The 19,688-nt window shown below is 41.0% G+C and overlaps 3 long non-coding RNA genes across 3 annotated transcripts; 1 reads left to right on the forward strand and 2 right to left on the reverse strand.

Moving 5' to 3' along the window:
• Window positions 1–6,644: 6,644 nt before the first annotated feature.
• LOC306824284 lies at window positions 6,645–7,211 on the reverse strand. The gene is made up of 2 exons (XR_013779123.1): window positions 6,938–7,211; window positions 6,645–6,701 (listed from the first exon to the last, which is right to left on the reverse strand). It is a non-coding gene; the product is annotated as an uncharacterized lncRNA (long non-coding RNA).
• Window positions 7,212–14,730: 7,519 nt separating this feature from the next.
• On the reverse strand, window positions 14,731–16,120 carry LOC306824067. The gene is made up of 3 exons (XR_013779088.1): window positions 15,766–16,120; window positions 15,341–15,396; window positions 14,731–14,892 (listed from the first exon to the last, which is right to left on the reverse strand). It is a non-coding gene; the product is annotated as an uncharacterized lncRNA (long non-coding RNA).
• Window positions 16,121–17,568: 1,448 nt separating this feature from the next.
• Window positions 17,569–19,249, forward strand: LOC306824061. The gene is made up of 2 exons (XR_013779086.1): window positions 17,569–17,880; window positions 18,725–19,249. It is a non-coding gene; the product is annotated as an uncharacterized lncRNA (long non-coding RNA).
• The last annotated feature ends 439 nt before the right edge of the window (window positions 19,250–19,688 follow it).

The raw sequence follows: 19,688 nt of genomic DNA on the forward strand, positions 1-19,688 counted from the left end.
TATCTTTTTGAAATACTTGAAAAATTCGGCTTTGGGAAGAATTTTATTACCTGGATAAAGACTTTGTATGAAACACCCTTTGCTTGTGTGCTAACAAATGGACTTGTTTCGGATTTGTTCCAGCTGCACCGGTCCACAAGACAAGGCTGCCCTTTAAGCCCAGGACTTTTCGTGCTTGCTCTCGAACCTTTAGCACAAAAGTTACGGCATAATACACATTTTCAGGGAATCACTGTAGGCGATACTCAACACAAGCTTTTGATGTACGCAGACGATATGTTATTAATAACTCCTCCAGAAACATCAATACCCATTATATTAAGCTGTATTGAAGAGTTTACAGTATTGTCTGGTTATCGTATTAACTGGGATAAGTTTGAGGCTATGCCAATGTCAGGCTACTGTCCAGCTACTCTCTTTAGCCAGTGGAAATTTCGTTGGTCTAGGAGTGGTATTAAGTACCTAGGCATCCTGATAACACCTGACTACAAGGACATGGTCCCTAAAAATATCCGACCACTGCTCCAGAAAATGAAAGTCGATTTCAGTAGGTGGGAGAAAATTAATCTTTCATTGTAGGGCAAAATATACTCAATTATAATGATGACTGCACCTGTGATTTATTATATCTTATCACATCTCCCTTTACATATTCCAGATTCCTATTTTAAGGACTTTGACAACCTCACTCTGGATTTTTGCATCATCGGTTAGGAATAAAGAAGCTACAGTCTCACACAAGGAAGGGGGGATTTTCTCTCCCTAATTTTAAGTGGCATTATTGGGCCATCAATGTAAAATACATGAAAACCTGGTTGGCAGCTCATAAAGTGAAGGACAACCCCTGCTGGTTACAGCTGGAGACTGAATTTTGTGGTGGCTTAACACCATGGTCAGGTCTCTTTGGTCCAAAATCCCTGCAACAAAAAGAGCATCTCCAATGCTAGATTAATATGGAATAAATTACATAGAGCTAGTTGCTGGGATTACTTTAGATCCTCTCTGGCACCTTTATGGAACAACATTAAAATCCTTGTTGGAGACAAAACTGTGGAAGAGGGCTGGGATTTTGTATATTTCAGATTTGTTTGACGGTGGTACTAAAGCTTTCCTAAGTTTCAACCAAATTGTTGATAAGTATAATTTATCACGTAACCAATTCTGGAGATGTGTTCAAATGAAAAATACATTGTCAAAATGGCTAGGAAGCCCCATTATATGCCCCACGGGCAGCCCAATCGAGGTACTGTTTACTAAATCCTCCTCGTACAGAGGCGCTGCTTCAAAGACTTATTATTTACTACACAATCAATTGTGTGATCCTTTGGTTAAAGTTAAAAAGCAATGGGCAGAGGACATGGTGGTGGACATATCACCAGACGATTGGGATTTATGTTTAAAAAATATAAATACAATGTTTAAAGAAGTGGGCAACACATTCATTCAATTGAAGATAGTTCATCGGTGGCACCGGACGCCTCAGCAATTACACAAGTGGAAACTAATATCTACAGACTCTTGCTGGAGATGTGGGGAGACTGGTGCGTCTATCTTTCATATATACTTTGGACATGTTCTGCTATTAAAGACTGGTGGAATAACATCCAACAGGTTATGTACGAACTGGGAAAGAACTTCCAAGTCTCTGCTAAACTGGCTATTCTGGGCTCAACAACAGAACTTAAAGACTGTGACTTGTCCTCCTTCGAAAAACGATGGATTATTTTGGCCCTCACGACAGCTTAACGAATACTTCTGAGGCACTGGAGGAGGAAACACCCACCTCCTTATGAAGAATGGACCACAACTGTGGCTCAATTAGCTGCTTATGAGAGAGTAACATATTCTCTGTTGGACAAACTAGATCAATACATGTTTATGTGGGGCCTTTTCATGGCTTGGCTATCAGTCCCTGTAACTTAAGAGGTCAGCTTGGTCATTTGATTTATTTTAGCATTGTTCAGATCTATTCACCTTGGGGAAACTGTAACTCCCCTCCAGTTGAAATCATGAAACCAAGGTGTCCTTTGTGCTACAGGCATTTATTTGCATCTTCATGCCGTGAGAACTAAAGCAAAATACAAAAAACATAAAATAAGAGAGCATTCTCACAGAGAATAATCATCAAAACATAATAAACACAAATTGACATATTCACACAATGTTGATAACATTGACTTCAACTGTCATGTTAAACAAACTGTCATGATGTCATTCTGTTAGCTAATTAGCTGAACAAAACGCATTAGCGATTAGCTATAAGTAGGTTATAATATATAAACAACAAATATACAAACGATTTACCTCATTGGCCACATTAACCAAAGGGGGTTAAAAGAAATCTTGCTTCGGTGTCAGTCTCTACGCTCAAAACCACTCGAACATCCTCCTACAACGAATCGCTCACGTGTTCTGCCTCCCGTAGCGAGGTGAGGAACGTCACTCACTAAAATGTCCTACCCCAAACTGCACACAGAACAATAGTTGTCTCTGTTGTAAATCTAACATGTACTCCTTTTTCCATCTGGACCAGAATTCGTTGGCCAAATGTTGCACTTTACGCCATCTTTTGCGAAGATATAAGTCTTCCTTCACAAACTCTCCAGGTGGTGGTAAGATTATTGAAGACTTCATCGTCAGTATGTGATTAGTCTTTGGCAAAACTGTTGGATGCTTGATGTACGGATGCAAAGCAGCATGTTGAAGTCTACCTCCTACCCTCAAGATACCTTGCTCGTCCAAGAAAGGATTCAGCTTGTAAAGCCTGTTGGTCTTTCCCTTGCTTATTTCCTTCTTGCATTGAAGACTTTGGATTTCCTCAGAGAAGGTAGCCCTTTGAACAATGCCTATGATTGTCAGTTCTGCACTCTTTCTTTCCTCAAGACTTGCAGCTTCATTGGTTCTTGAAGTCAAACCCTTTAGTTCTCTAACTCTTCTTTTGAGTCTAGCGATGGCTTTTACTAACCCTGTCCAACTAGAAAACTTCATGAAACGATTGAGCAGTGAATCTTCTGTCATTAAGGTCGCATGTACAAAGACCGTACGAACTTCTGGGTCATCAACTGAAATGTCTCCCACCTTGATATCTCCACTTGGAATCTTCCCTGGCTTCTGTGGATGGTACACCCCGAGATGAGGGATGTACCAGGCAGGGCTCTTGTTGATATCCTTTTCTGGGACTTTCTCTGAGTCACCACGAACTATCGTTTCTCTCATGAAGCTTGTGTAATCCTTATGGTATTGCTTGTCTTTCTCAAATCTCCTTCTCAGACACTTGAGACGGTGATCTACACATCTTTGATTATTGGGTAGACTTGGTCTGCCTTCCTTAAATGGCAAGGGCATTTCGCAGTGACCGTCTGCTTTGATCTTGATTTCTTCCTCCATTATTGAGATGAAGTGAAGATCCTCTTGAGAGAAGTGAGCGTCTTCAGCAGCCCTTTCATTGAAGTCTGATTCTAGCATCTTTATAACATCTGTTGGAGTGATTAATTCCTTGACTTCTGTCCGACATATGTATCGAACTTCACTTGTAAGAGTCTCAGGTGATTCCAGTTTTGGTGTCACTTGTCTCACAACAATTGTGTGGCTGCTTCCAATTGCATCACCATAGTCAAGACATGGATTGGCACAACCGACTATACTCCAGCCAAGATCGGTTTTTTGAGCAAAGGGCTCATTGTCCTGTCCTGACACAACTTCTCTGGGTAGCAAGGCTTGGGAACAATTATAACCTATGAGTAATCCAATGTCACATTCAATTAAAGGAGCAATCTCTTCGGCTAGGTGCTCTAGATGAGGCCATGCCCTTGCTGTTTTGGGTGTAGGAATATGACTAAGATTGGCAGGGATATACTCTCTTGAATAGGTTACTGGGAGAGCAATTTTCTTTGATGAATAAAAGCCCCTCACCTGCAGACCAGTTAACTTCTGACTTGGTACAACTGTACTTCTGGAGGACAATGTGGAGAGTTTTAAGTGCACAGGCTCCTTCTGTGTGTCCAGAGTTTCCGCCTTTTCTTGCAAGATGAAAGTGGTGTCGCTTTGATTGTCCAGCAGTGCATAGACAAGAACTTCATTCTCTGGTTGTCTTGTTGTGGACAACCATACTGGCATAACTGTGGATGTGTAAGTGCTATTCATGTCTTGCACCACTCGATTGGATGTAGCTTCATTTGAGATTTCAATGGTCTGTTCAGACTCTGCCCTTTCTTTCACCTTTGCATGCTTCCCACTCTCCTTACGTTCATCCTTGCCTTCTTCATCCTTTACACGATCTTCGTGTAAACACGTTGGGTGCTTCCTTTTACATGTGACACAGACACTTCTGCTTTCACATTTTGCTGAAAAGTGTCCGGGTTTCAAACAACCAAAGCACAATTTCTTTGTTTGCACAAACTTGACTCTTTCTGCAATCGACATGTCCATGAACTTTCGACATGTGTGAATTTCATGATTTGACTTCTCACAAAAGACACACTCTTTAGTGTTTGTGTTTTCTTGTGAGCTGCTTGCCAGCACCTTAACACCAATACTCCGAGTCTTTGGTGTCTTCATCCTTTCAACATCAGTTGACTTCAGAGCATGAAGAGAAGTCACCGGATTACATGCTATCTTGGCTTCCCTTGTGACAAACTCAACAAACTGACTGAAGCTAGGAAATGTCTGAGTTGTTTCTTCAACCTCGATGACCTTTCTGTTCCATCTGGCTGTCAACCAATCAGGAAGCTTGGAGAGAATTCTTTGGTTTTCGCCACAGTCATTCAAGACTTCAAGACTCTTAATCTGAGGCATTGCTGCTTGACAGCCTTGAAGGAAGTCTGAGAACTCCCTTAGTTCAACACTATCCTTAGGTCCTATCTTTGGCCATGAAGACCGACGGCTCTGGTACTGGGAGACGACTTGCATTGATGGAATCTGCTATTGCTTTGGCAAGGTCTGTACTGTTATCATCTTGATGAGTGTTAGTAGCATATTGCCCACTTGGGTCAGCTTGTGTCAACATAGCAGGTTGTACATGTGTGTCACTTAATGGTGCTGCCATGTGATGAACTGGAAATCTCTTTGGGTTACGTGCAACTTTATCTTGCCTTGGCTTGTAATTATGGAGCAAATCAGATATTTCTTTATCTGAGCTTGCTTGTTGTTCGTAGACTTGAAGTCGTGCCATAGCAGCATTCATCTTCTTAACCGTTTCTAAGCGCTCGATCTGTCTGCGCTTTTCTTCTAATTCCCTTTGTCGTACAGCATTTTCTGCTTCTTGAAACGCAAGCCGTTGTCTATTTTCAGCTTCAAGGTTTTCAAGCTCTTGATTTTCACGATCCATTTCAAAGTGGCTTGAGTTGCAGCTAGCTCTGCTACGGCTTCTTGTTTCTTTGTAGAGGATAGGCTTGAACGTCTTGATCTTACACTTGAAGTGTTTGCTGACTTTGAAGTGCGTGAACTATAACTTGATGTTGCAGACGAGAACACAAAGCCTGTCTCAGTCCAGCGTGCTTGTTCCTTACAAGCTTCTTTAACATTGTCTTTTCCTTCTTGACAACTCCATGCAGAATCCAAGATTTGTCTTGAGACAGCATCGCAAGTGTCTACTCGGCGGCGGGTTTCTCCATCAGGGGTAATGCATTGACATAAGTCTTCGTAAACTTGTTTTACATCTTTTGATGAACTTTGGATCTTAGTAATAAGGTCATTTATGATCTCATTGGAGAGAGGTCCATCTAGTGTTTCCTTGGCACCCTTAGCCAGCTCCTTCCATTTGTCATAACTAGTTCTGAAGCGGCGCTGAAGCCTTTTAGATTTGCTCTCTTGTAGTTCTTGACCCTTCTCAGTGAGCTTTCGGCTTCTCTGGCTTCTTCTCAATTCTTCTTCAGGGGCAGCATTTGTGCTTACGCCTACCTCAGCCTCTTCTGGTGGGTTTGTGTCTAAAGGTTCTTTATCGAGGTTTTTAGACTGCCCTTGTGACTCTACAGCCTCACTGTTAGTACCTATGTCCAGGTTACTAGCTTCACTTTCAATCATTTTGATATTGTGTGACTTTAGCTTAAATACTCTGTGCAGTTGCTTGAAACTTAAATGTTAGTACAATCAGTTAACTAACTAGCTTAGCTTAAATGTTACTAATCAACCCTTTTATCAATGCAAATGAACTTACTTTCACCTACAATGAATTACAGAGCACTTCTCTTTAACACAACACAAATTATATTAATCAAGTAAAATACGGTGATTATCCCTTTAAAATGTGACTTATACTTCAAATAACTCGTTCATAAATAATGATGGTGAAATCAACAGTTACCGCTTGAACTTAGAAACATGTACATAACCACTAGAACACTTTACACCTTGAGCACTTTAAGAGTCCCTTCAAAGCAGTTGACAAGGCTATTTCACTTCTTAACATTTAACTTGTTTTAAATGTATTACTTGTTGTTGAATTAACCAGGTAATGCTCTTGAACTCAGCTTGCTGCTCGTCTAGGTTGCCGATGTATGTACAGTCTTTGATGCTTGAGTGCGATGACACTGGAACCTTGCTTACAACTCCGTCGACGGCAGGTGCATGTCTTCTTTTCACCTCACGTCGAGCCGGCTGAGTTCTCACTGTAACTCCCCTCCAGTTGAAATCATGAAACCAAGGTGTCCTTTGTGCTACAGGCATTTATTTGCATCTTCATGCCGTCAATCATGCCGTGAGAACTAAAGCAAAATACAAAAAACATAAAATAAGAGAGCATTCTCACAGAGAATAATCATCAAAACATAATAAACACAAATTGACATATTCACACAATGTTGATAACATTGACTTCAACTGTCATGTTAAACAAACTGTCATGATGTCATTCTGTTAGCTAATTAGCTTAACAAAACGCATTAGCGATTAGCTATAAGTAGGTTATAATATATAAACAACAAATATACAAACGATTTACCTCATTGGCCACATTAACCAAAGGGGGTTAAAAGAAATCTTGCTTCGGTGTCAGTCTCTACGCTCAAAACCACTCGAACATCCTCCTACAACGAATCGCTCACGTGTTCTGCCTCCTATAGCGAGGTGAGGAACGTCACTCACTAAAATGTCCTACCCCAAACTGCACACAGAACAATAGTTCCACCTGACAGAATAATCGAAACCTTCAGAAAACTATTCTTAATTAACTTAATATTATAAACTAAAGTAATCCTTTATTAAATGGAGGTCATTGTAATATTTGACTCTAAATTAAGAAATTAAACTGTGCAGGCCAAACTGACTCTGATGGCAGCTACAGAAACAGTGTGTGCACTACTATCATTAAAGTCATTGTGATTATTTTGTTTTAATTTTGTTTTTCTTTTCTTTTCTTCCTGTTGGTTTAATGTGCTGTTTCATTTTCTGTCTTTGTTATTACCTGTTTGAAAATTAATAAAAATGTTGAATACAAAAAAAAAAAAGAGCCATGATTGATTACCCCAGGCCACCAGAGGTAGGTCTTGTGACCGCCTTGTGTTTGGGTTGCTGTGATTTTTTTATGTACGGACGGTAGTAGATGGAGCAAAATCGTTTCGACTGTGCTCTGGGTTTTGTTTGTATTTTGTGCGTTTATGCTTGTTGGAACGGAGAGGGAATATATCCGTTTTGAGTTAATTATTGCAACTTATGACTTTGTTTATTTATTTAAATCAAACTGAGTACACGTCAGACACTTCTTGCCCACTACCAGCCGGTATAGTGGCTAAGTTAAGAATTAGTCCCTACAGAGGTGGATGACATGGAGCAGCTCGATGAAAATCTTGCCTTTCTAGTCTATATGTTTTTAATGAGTTAGCTATCCAAAATATAATTGTGACTTTATATGTTCTAACTGTATGTTATACAAAAAGGGTGATGAACATAATTTGGACAACTACAGACATCTTACCATCATGAATGTATTACAAAATATTTGCAAAAATAATAAACAGGCTCAATGATATCCTTAATATAATTATTGAGAAGGAACAAAGATGCATTAAAGGTCGTCTGATGTGGGACGACCTTTGTTGTCTTGGAGAGATAATGCACTGTCAAAACACCGAGTTTTATATTTTGGGTTTGGACCAGAAAAAAGCTGGTCAGGGCACAAACAACAGGCAACGACAAACATTCATAACAGACTGGGAAAGACAAAAGACAATGAACCAACTAGAGACTAGAGAAAACACAAAGACTAAATAGACATGGGGTAATCAGACACAGGTGAGACTAACGAGACAGGTGAGGACGATCAGGGTAATCAGACAGGAGGGAAACACAAGGAACAAAGAACACAAGTACAAAGTAAAACTCAACACTGACAACACAACCAAAACAAGAAAGGAAATAAACTAACAGGCAACATAGGAGGACACAGGGAAACACACTAAAGACTAAAGTAAACAAGACTATGAAACATTAAAGCATACAAGGGAAACAATCAACATTAGGAAACAAATAGAACACAGAACCAAACCATGACAGGTGCTCTTATCGGAGACTCTCACGGTGGCTTCTCTGGCTTACGGCGATGATGTCACTGTTATTATCAGAAATCAAAGAGAGATTGGTGCTCTGAACTCTCTATTGCGGCTTTATGAACGCGCTTCAGGTGCTATATTAAATCAGGATAAAACTGAAGCTGTGTGGATAGGCTCAGAGCAGAATAAAACTGATATTAATGTTCAGGTAAGAACATTTTATTTCAAGTGCTTGGTATCTGGATTAGTGGTAAGAATAGTTGCTTTTTAAATTGGTCTAAACAAGAGAGTGAAATAAAGGAAGAGGTTCTGAAATGGGAAAATAAAGACACTAGTTATAAAGTTCGTGTAAATATAGTTAAAACTTACATCGTGTCCAAATTATTGTTCCTCTCAACTGTGTTAAATAAAATCTGTGTCAAACTTATTTGGGGGACTAATAGAGAAGTTACATAAAGATCTCTTATGCACAAAAGTAAACAAAATGGAGGTTTGGCTGCACCCGACCTCAATGTGTTGTTGAAAATTCCCTTTATAAAAAATGTGTCCAGCGCGTTGAACAGGAACGCTGCGTGGACGGGTGGAGATAAAACAAAATGGAACAAATTAAAAGCTAGAGCAAGAACAAATATCCCTTACTATAACTTATTTGGTGATTTTAAAACAAAATATGATTTTTTAAATATAAATTGGACTACTTCGGCCAGTAAAGAAATCTATAAAATTTTAAATGACTTTGTAAATGGAGGATTAATCGAATATAAACATGTAAATCCTGCTGAGTGTGTTCAGATATCTAAAAATGTACAGGTTAAATTACTGTCTGAGCGCCTCCGGGACACTGCATGGCTAGTCTCTGTTAACAGACTTCCAGTGAGAGCAGTTGTTCAGTGGAGTTGTTTTGTTAAAACAAAAAAGTGTCCCATGATCAACTGTGCAGAGGATGAAACTTTAGAACATCTATTGATCCACTGCTATAGAACAAAGGAAGTCAGATCAAAACTGGCTGATGTAGGTTTTAAAGTTGTTCATAATTATAAATCTGTTATGTATGGTTTATTTTCGGAGTCCTTCACTGATGACACACGGAGACTGTTCTGGCTGGTGATGTGTGTCATTAACACAACTATCTAGAAAACCAGGGGATGAAAATCACAAGGGGACTACGTAGAATTCGTGTAAAGATACACTATGATAGGTGGGCTTAAAATAAAAAAAAATAAAAATCACAGACGTTGCTAGATATTCATTATAGTTGGTGTTCTGATATCAGTATGTCTATGCTGATATCAGCTTCACGCACCGAACGAAAAGTACAGGTTCATGCAGCACAATTATTACGTTACTGGTCAGCTTGAATGAAGGCCAACTTTAAGCACGGTACATTTCCTTGACCTTAATGGAAAACGTGTGCTTTGAAAAGTAGAACGAACCGCACGCACACACTCAGTGTTGGTTACTACTTTACTGATGATTTCTGAAAATCTCAGTCTTGGCTGGAGACGTCGTCCAACTCCCCGGGGAAACAACTGAGATGGATGCCATGGACGAGAGCCGGTTGGCTTCAGCTGGGCTCAGCAAGAGCAGTGGCGGCCCCGGCCCTCACTAAATCCTGGCCCTCACTGCCTAAAGGAAGTATCAGGCCTCCTATGGAAAACCGATTGAATATTAGATAGCCTGGTTTATCTTTGATAAAACGCACGGTCCTCTTCTTCCTTGCTGTCTGTCTGTCTTCGTGATTTATTGATCCGGAAAAGCCGAATCTGTGAATATCTTTCTAACTTTACCGAAGTCGCCGGCAGCCCTAGTAGCTACGAACGACACCCTCCCTCTCCACAAAGAGTGCCAAGCAGTCCTGACAGGTGCTCCCGGAAAATCAATCAACCCGAAAGCCAGGGTCTCTCTTGTATCTGCACAGAGTGTCGGTTTGCAATCAAGCGCACCTGCTGCCAGTTCTAAGGTCAATCAGCCCCAGCTGTCATTCACTTCACATTATTACCACGGTCTCTGCCTCTTTTAGATATTCCACTTGAAATCATGGGAGATAATTCGGTGGTGAAACATCTCCACACCATATCTGAACTCAACAACCTCTATTATTTTTGAGTAAAGTCAGAAGAGTTGTTTATTTTAGAATAATGACTGTAATTATAGAGATGCTGCATGTCCGCCAGGCAAACATATATATACATATATACATATATACATATAGATAGATAGATAGATAGATAGATAGATAGATAAAATATACTTCTTTTTTTTATCGTCCACTAATAAGAAAACGTTTAACTGATGTGAAAAGGTGTTCACAGTTTGATCTGTGTTGCCTTATAAAAAGAAATCGGGTTTTATATATATATATATATATATATATATATATATATATATATATATATATATATATGAGAGAGAGAGAGAGAAGATTTATACCACAAAATAATATTTAAAAAATGAAAATAAAGTATTTTTATTTCTGAGAAAAAAATCTCTCTCAAAATACTTTTTAACTCTCAAATCTATATTTTTTGCTGTATTACTTTTTCTCTCAAACATTGTTTTCCCTCTCGGATCATTTATTTTCTTGGATGTAATAAACACAAAAATAGCACGCCAAATTTGAGGCTAGAATTATAATATTGCCAATAACAATAGTGTGGCTTGGCTTTCAGGCAACCAAATAATTTTAAGAATGTGTTTGTGCCAACTGCTGTTGTTTTTCAAGCATTTACACTGACAGTGATGCACGTGAGTATAACGGGCGGACAATAAATACAGGAAATGTCAATGTATTTTCCTTTTTTTTCAGTCTGTAGGAGATCATTGGTAAAGCTGAAGGCAAGTTAACAGTTCTTCGGTCATTGCGTCTGCTGCGACTTGTTAGGCTTCTTTACTTCCTGCCTTACCTGAAGAGACAGCTGCTAGTCCTGAAGAAGACTATTCAACAGGCAGCCGCGCTCTGCCTTCTTCTGCTGTTTTTCATCTTCATTTTTAGGCATGTGTACACACTAAAATAATCCCTAACCCCTCTTCCATGTTAGTCTGTCTGAAGACAGTAAATACCAAATGCTGTTCTGCATCAGTAATGAAATAAATAGTGAACTGTTTCTGGTTAAATGATTCTGACAGCCCTCGTTTCTCTGCAGTATACTGGGTATGCAAATGTTTGGTGGTAAATTTAAGTTTATGTCAGAGCATGGAGAAATGATCACAGACAGAAAAAACTTTGATGAACTTCTCTGGTCCATGGTAACCGTGTTTCAGGTCAGTTTTTCACTTCCTAACTTTCACCTTCATTGTATTCTTTTAGCATGCCGATGATGCCTCATTTGTTTCTCTAATACTTCTTTCGATGCAGATTTTGACGCTAGAGGACTGGAATCTGGTGCTTTACAATGCCATGATGACTACGTCTGCATGGGCCGCACTCTACTTTGTTGCACTCATTATGATAGGACAGCATGTTCTGCTTAATGTTCTTGTGGGCATAGTGGTTCAGAACTTCCAGGACATGACCAATCCCGACAGCATGTCCCCCAAGAATGATTCCCCGCAGATATTGAACGATGCAGAAAGTGTAAGTTTGTCAAGGTGTTGAATCTGCTCAGCCAAAGCCATTGTCCGACATTAAACTCTATTTACTGTTGCTCCAGGGCTCGACAAGTCCAGACTCCGGGTCCAGTAAACCCACTGTTATTACCCATACCCTTGGAGAAGACCCTGTCACAAAGAATGTAAGACCCAAAAAATGCTTAGTTTTAAAGTCAGGATTGATGCTAAATTGAGAGTCAATCCTGGATTTCACTTAACAAAGCTATAAACAGAACCAGAACTTGGAGTTGCGGAGGACTGGAGCAGCACATCCCAGCTGTCATTGAGAAGGAGGTACACCCTGGAGGGGTCGCCTCTCAGTCCCAGAGGGGTGGTCAGGGGTGGTATGTGGCCCTTTGAAATCTTATTGGCAACACCAGATGCCAATCCCAAATCCTTAACTATGATTGGCTATTTGCCCTGCCAGAGCTTGGACTTATTTTGAAATCCTCTCTTCAGGCTCGATGGCAGACAGGAAGCTCATAGTTTTCAGTGTGCAGATGGTTTTTTTTAAATACTTTAAATTGTGACTTTTGACCAACATAGTTTTTTGAGTCTTTATGAATGTTGCCATTTTCTTTTGTTACTTAAAAGTCACATTTTTATCTCACACTAACGTGTGCCTGGCCTGTCGACAAACCCCCAAATTATGAGAAAAGAGTGGATTTTTAACAGAAAACTTCACGGACATGTTTTGGGGAGCTCTGAGACTTCTTTGCACAGTGATAACGTGACCTTTGAAATGTGATTAGTACAGACAGATCGGGTAAGTAAGTGCTTGTAATGGAGCTGTGTCCATTACCAGGGATAAAAGGTGTTCCAGCCAAAAGAGTCCCTGGGGAAAGAGAAGAAGAGAGAAGGTTCCGGCCTAACGAGGACCAGCTGGTATAAAAGCAGCACACTCACTCTGCCAGAGGAAGGCTAGGGTGAGGTGCTGCTGGGCATGCTGCCAGACATGTTGTTTTTAAAATTGTTTGTTTTGTTATTGTGTAAATAAATGTCACCTGGGTGCACATGAAGAAGCCTCAGTTCTACTTTGTCCTCCAGAACGCAGTATAGGCTATCCGTGACCTGACGAATGTCACAATTGGTGTCAGAAGCTGGGCCCATGCTACAAAGTAACTGAGAATGACAACAAGGATGACCTCCAGAAAAATGCAGACTGAACAGAAAGATGATCGTAACGAGGTGACGAGTGCACCTGCTGACCAGGGGGCAGGTGCAATTAGTAGCTCTGGGGAAAAGTTTGAAGAGCTGGCTGGATTGGTGAAGTCGCTCACAAGGTCCCAGGCAGCCAGAGATAAGAGCCTGGAAAAGGAAGCAGCAAGACAAGAATTAAGGTGGAAAAGCATACAGCACCAGTTTCAAGAAATGCAGACTTTGGTTAACCAAGCTATCCAAAGGCCACGCGACCAAGAGCCTGATTTGGCTCCTCCCATGCACGAGACCGACAATGAAGAAGAAGGTACAAGTTACGTTGACCAGGGCCGTTACTACAGAGAGCCAAAACTGTTACCACTGTCAACAGATGATGATATTGAACATTTTCTGACTACTTTTGAAAGAATGGCTCACGTCTGCAGATGGCCAAGAGACGAGTGGGCGCTCCGCCTGGTCACATTATTAACTGGTAAGGCCCGCAGTGCATATGTGCTTATGGACATTGCTGATTCTGAAGATTATGATAAAGTGAAAGCGGCGATACTAGCAAAGTATGAAATTACAACAGAGACTTACAGACAAAGATTTCGGTCCACCGAGATATTCCCTGAAGAATCTCCTAAAGAACTGTATGTGCGGCTGAAAGACGTGTTTTCAAAATGGGTCAAACCCGAAAAATGTACAAAACAAGAAATGTCGGAGACGCTGATCCTGGAATAGTTCCTGATGATGGTGAGTCCGGAGCTGGCAGTATGGATCCGTGAACGGGACCCCAAGACGGCAGAAAAAGCAGCGGAGCTGGCCGAGGTTTTCTTGGCTGCCAGGAAAGGATCCAACCACACCCCCTATGGACGAAACTCCGCACAATTCCAGAGAGGCCGAGACGGAGAACATGGCCACAGAGATCAAGCCCAAAGTAAGTCCAATGGGGGTGAAAGGGGTTTTGGTCATAATAGGTCTGTGTTTAATCAGAGGCAGTTTACATCTACCAATTACCAAAAGCCAAATCATGCTAACAGTTCTCATATGCGCAGTAAAGAGATTAGATGTTACCTGTGTAATGGCTTAGGCCACATCCAATATTCATGTCCACTAACCAATGAGCCGAAGCCTTCCCTTTACTGTGCAGTGCCTAGACCTGTTTTGCACAGCCATACAGATGCAACACAGAGAGCTCTGACTGCCCCTGTACTTATAAATGGCCACCGTATTACGGCTTTGTTAGACACAGGTGGGTTTCAGTCTGTAGTTTCTTCTAACTTGGTGTCAAGGGAAAAGTGGAGTGAGGACAAGACTAATATTAGCTGTATTCATGGTGATGAACACCAGTATCCTATGGCAGATGTGTATTTGACTGTTGGAGGCCAAACCTTTTTAATGCCAGTGGCTTTAGCCCCAAATTTGCAATTTGATGCGATTCTTGGTAATGATGTGCCAATTTTGCTAGATTTAGTGCAAGAGTCGGAAAAGCGACCTGAAAATGCAAATCTATCTAAAGACCTACCTGTGAATGTGTCCAAAACAGTGTCTGTAAACTTACCTGAAAAAGGGGAACCATCTGCAGTTTTTAATATGGTGATTACCAGAGCTCAGAGTGCTAAACAGTCCTTACAAGAGTTGCCATTTTGGGGTGAAGATTTGGAACCTGTAAAACAGAAACCTGTAAAGTCAAAAGCACAGAAAAGAAGGGACAAGTTTAAAGGCACGGTTAGCAAACAAACAGAGAATCCAACCAAACCTAGGCAATCTGTTGAGTTTGAGCTCCCTCCCAATGTAGCTACTTTGCAAAAAGAAGATGTAACTTTAAACCCTTGGTTTCAAAAAGTCACAGAAGTTGAAGGGGTGAAACAAGGTAACTCTGGGTGTTTAGAGGAGGCAACATATGTCATTAAAGGGGGCATTTTGTATCAATGTAAAGGAACTGTTGAAGCCTTGGTTTTGCCTCACAAATTCAGATCCCAAGTAATGGAGCTCGGACAGTCGGTGCCATGGGCAGGACACATGGCTTTCCAAAAAACTTTATGCAGAATTGCAAGTAGATTTGTTTGGCCAGGTATGTACAATCAAATCTAAAAATTTTGTAATTCATGTGAAATATGCCAACTTACCTCTTCACGCAAAGTCCCTCGAGCAATGTTGCAGCCTCTACCCATCATTGAAACTCCTTTTGAGAGAATTGGTATGGACATAGTGGGGCCATTAGAACGCAGCAGCGCAGGGCACAGATACATTTTGGTTCTATCCAGAAGCATTCCCTCTAAAAACAGTCAAAGCCAGAAATGTTGCAAACTGTTTAGTATAACTGTTCTCCAGGGTTGGCATACCTAAGGAGGTTTTGACTGACTGTGGGACGAATTTTATGTCTAGATTTTTACAACAGGTTTACAAGCTCCTAGGTATTAAGGGAATTAAGACCACCCCATACCACCCCCAGACGGACGGGCTAGTAGAGCGGTATAACCAAACATTGAAAAATATGCTGCGGAAGTTTGTCTCTCATACAGGTGCGGACTGGGACCAGTGGTTGCCATACCTGCTATTTGCTTATCGTGAAGTGCCACAGGCCTCAACAGGGTTCTCTCCATTTGAATTGCTCTATGGACGCCAAGTACGAGGGCCGCTTGACCTCCTCAAAGACTACTGGGAGAACCCAACCCCCTCTGGAGAGAACGTGGTGGCCTATGTGGTAAAGATGAGGCAACGCCTAGAGGAAATGTCCGCACTGGCACAAGAGAGCATGAAGGTAGCTCAACAAAACCAGAAAACATGGTATGATCGTAAAGCCAGAGAGCGAAGCTTCAAACCAGGCCAAAAGGTTCTCCTACTCCTCCCCACATCTGACAGCAAACTCCTCTCCAAGTGGTACGGTCCCTATGAAATCACCAGAAAAGTGGGTACGCTCACATATGAACTGTTTATGCCTGACAGAACCAAAAAGCACCAGACATTTCATGTGAACTTGTTAAAAGAATTTCAGTCTCGCCAGGAAGCTGTCCCTCAACTGTTGATCCGGGCAGTACAGGATGAAGACATGCCAGAGAAATTCATACCGGGAAGCCTGGGTGAGTCATCTCTGACACATCACACCTTTCTATTTCTCAGCAGAAAGAGGTGACGCCACTTATTGACCCAGCGCCACCACGTCAGAAGAGCTACAGAATCCCAGAGCGACTGGTGTCGGTGCTGAAGAAGGAGATCAAATTGATGCTTGAACTCGGTATAATTGAGGTATCCAGTAGTGAATGGTGCAGTCCAGTGGTTCTAGTACCAAAGAAAGATGGCTCACTGAGATTTTGCATAGACTTTCGTTACTTGAATGCTGTGTCATTGTGTGACCTGTACCCCATGCCCAGGATTGATGAGCTGGTGGAGCGAGTGGGACGAGCCAAATACATCTCCACCTTAGACCTGAGCAAGGGCTACTGGCAAGTGGCACTGGCATCTGAGGCCCGTGAACTGACAGCATTCAAAACTCCATTTGATATGTACCAATTTCGGGTTATGCCATTTGGGCTCCAGGGGGCGCCAGCTACGTTTCAAAGGCTAATGGACTATGTGCTGAGAGATGTTTCAGAGTTTGCAGCTGCATATCTGGACGACGTGGTGATCTACAGCCAAACCTGGGAAGAACACATGTCTCATCTTCAACGAGTCCTGCAGTGCATCAAAGCAGCTGGCCTAACCATCAACCCACAGAAATGCTGTCTGGCTCAGAGAGAAGTGGAGTACCTCGGGTTCGTGATTGGCCATGGAAAGCTCAGACCTCAGGTGGGAAAAATGGAGGCAATCCATTCTTTCCCCATCCCAACCACAAAGAAGAAAGTGAAGAGTTTCATTGGTCTGGTGGACTGGTACAGGAAATTCATTCCTCGCTTTTCAGATCATGCAGCTGTTACCCACGATCTCACCAAAGATGTATCACCAAGAAAGGTAAAATGGAGTGATCAGTGTGACCTTGCTTTCAGGGATCTCAAAGAAGCCATAAATGTATACACAGTGCTGCAGACCCCTGATTTCAACCAACCGTTTATTCTGCAAACGGATGCATCAGGTGTGGGCCAATCCAGTACGTCGTTTATGTGGTTTTACCAGTTTTATTTCACGTTTCTTTTCTCAGTGTGTGTCTGTAGGTACATGTGCTGGTTCTGATCATAGACTGTAAAAATAATGGACGGGACAAGGTCCCCTGTGGAGTGAAGCTTTTATTTTTAGAGCTCCCCCTACTGACTGGCTGCAGTATAGGTCATAAACCCCGCCTCCTCAATGATAACAGACGGAACTTGGGTCAAACTGTTAAGTTTAAATACTCGTCACATAATTTTTTTACAGACCTAAACTCTGCTGTGATCATTAGATATTATCACCCTACATGGTGTTCAAGTGCTCATTTTTCTGTGAAGTTTGTTTTAAATAAGTTATTTGAGGTTAAAAAACGGGATTTTACGTCATACATGGCGATGATTGACAGCCGCGGATCTTGCGTAGCTCTCTTGGTAAATAAGCAGTTACGTCGTGAAGTGAAGCCGAGACGCCACGGAGCTTTTCTGTTCAGTTCTTTCGTCTTTTTTGAGCTGGTGAAAGCTGTTTTTTCTGCAGTAAACTAATGTCACGGACCTGTGGACTCTAAGGGAGCTTTGCATTTTTTACGGTAAGTAATAAAGTGTGATTTATCTGTCATTGCTTAAAGTGTTATGAGCGAGCTAACATATTAGCAGTCTAAGCTAGGTTACTTGTCAGGTATGATTTATCTTTTTATTTTACTTTTTAACATGAGCAAACCTAATAACTGACATGCTGTGTTTCTTGATATTGTTATATCGTTTTTGTGAGAGGAATTGTATTTAAAACGAAAACATGGTAATTAAAGTCAGCTCATAGATGGCGTTCATTGACTGAACAGTTATGTTTCAGTAAATAATAAATAGGTCTGGTAAAGTTTTTAGAAAAGTATCAAGGACAAAAACAAAGCTAAATACTATAAATCTGTATAATTACTGATGTGTACATGTTTACAGTCTGTGTAAAGAGTGTGTTATACAGACATTAACATGTCACCATGCAGGCTGATATTTATAATACTGTATAATGAGGTAGAATATTTCTGTAGATATCAGGATAAAACTAAAGTAAGCGCTGATCTAATATAACTTCTGTCTGATTTAAGAGACTGACAGAAATGTGAACACAAACAATCAGCGTAATATAATATTAACCGAGCATCATGCTGCTTAAACCTGCCAAATATTCAGCATGAGCTCACACACACACTACCAATCCAATAATCACAAGATGATCATGTTGTACATTTAATGACGCTTATTAATAAATTGTGTTATAACTTGACAAAACCTGACACAGACGACAAAAACAGGCTGCTTGTTATAGTGGTTAGGAGGAGACAGACAGGCTCAATAAAAGAAGGCATAAAGATCACGTTTCTCCCAAAATTAAATATTAATCTCTCCCTCTCTCTCTCTCTCTCTCTCTCTCAGCTCGTCCTCGGAGGATTGGAGGACCTGACCACTGCTTCTCTTATCAGGGCGTTTGGTCTGATCTTACACAGCACTGGACGGCGGTCTGATGTGAAACAGTGCGCCGATTGTCGCGCCTGAGCCACAGAGGACGCAGCTCGCACGTCCTGAGCAATGTTTGACTATTCATTCAAAAGATGAACGGAAGAAAAGAGAGGCTGTTTAATACCGAGGTTTTTCTTATAAGCCACATTTGCTTTTTGTTATTTTTAGATTAATCTGCTTTAACTTTAAAATACTGTGCATTCATTTGCCTCTTTCAAACCTGTATAACCCACAAAAACCTTAAATACTACCTCCATCTAACTGAACAATCAAGTGAAAGAAAGTAGCTTAAAATACCACACTAGATAGATAGATAGATAGATACTTTATTGATCCCGAGGGAAATTCAAGTTCACTATGTTTTTAAGCACAATCTGTATTTGTTAAAGTTACAAGACTAGTGTTACATTTCATGTGATTGAATAAAATATAATAATGTAATTGCCTTCTCAGTTGTGTCTGTATCATACCACTCTACTGTCTTTATGTGCATGCTGTCTTTAACACTAACCTGCATTAAATGTTCAGCACTCGAGTGTTGAAGTACTTTTAAAGCTATTTGTTTCCCAGCTGTGACTTCTGTCATTGCCCTACAAGAATATGAGACATTCTATGTTTCTACAGTGTAGCAGTCAGGGTGCAGAGGCAACCTGCTGCACAGCAGAGGAAAAAAGGGGCGTGTCTTGAAGGGAAGAAAATTAGGAGTGATTGCACCTGGGAAAGGTGTGAGAGTGGAAAGAGGAAAAAAGGGGCGTGTCTTGAAGGGAAGAAAATTAGGAGTGATTGCACCTGGGAAAGGGGTGAGAGTGAAAACAGGAAAAAAGAGACAGACAGTGGAGAGGAAAGGAGAAAGGTGGAAAGGAGGTAAAGCCCTTTAATG

This window comes from Symphodus melops (assembly GCF_947650265.1).
Source record: "Symphodus melops genome assembly, chromosome: 5".
Taxonomy (NCBI): domain Eukaryota; kingdom Metazoa; phylum Chordata; class Actinopteri; order Labriformes; family Labridae; genus Symphodus; species Symphodus melops.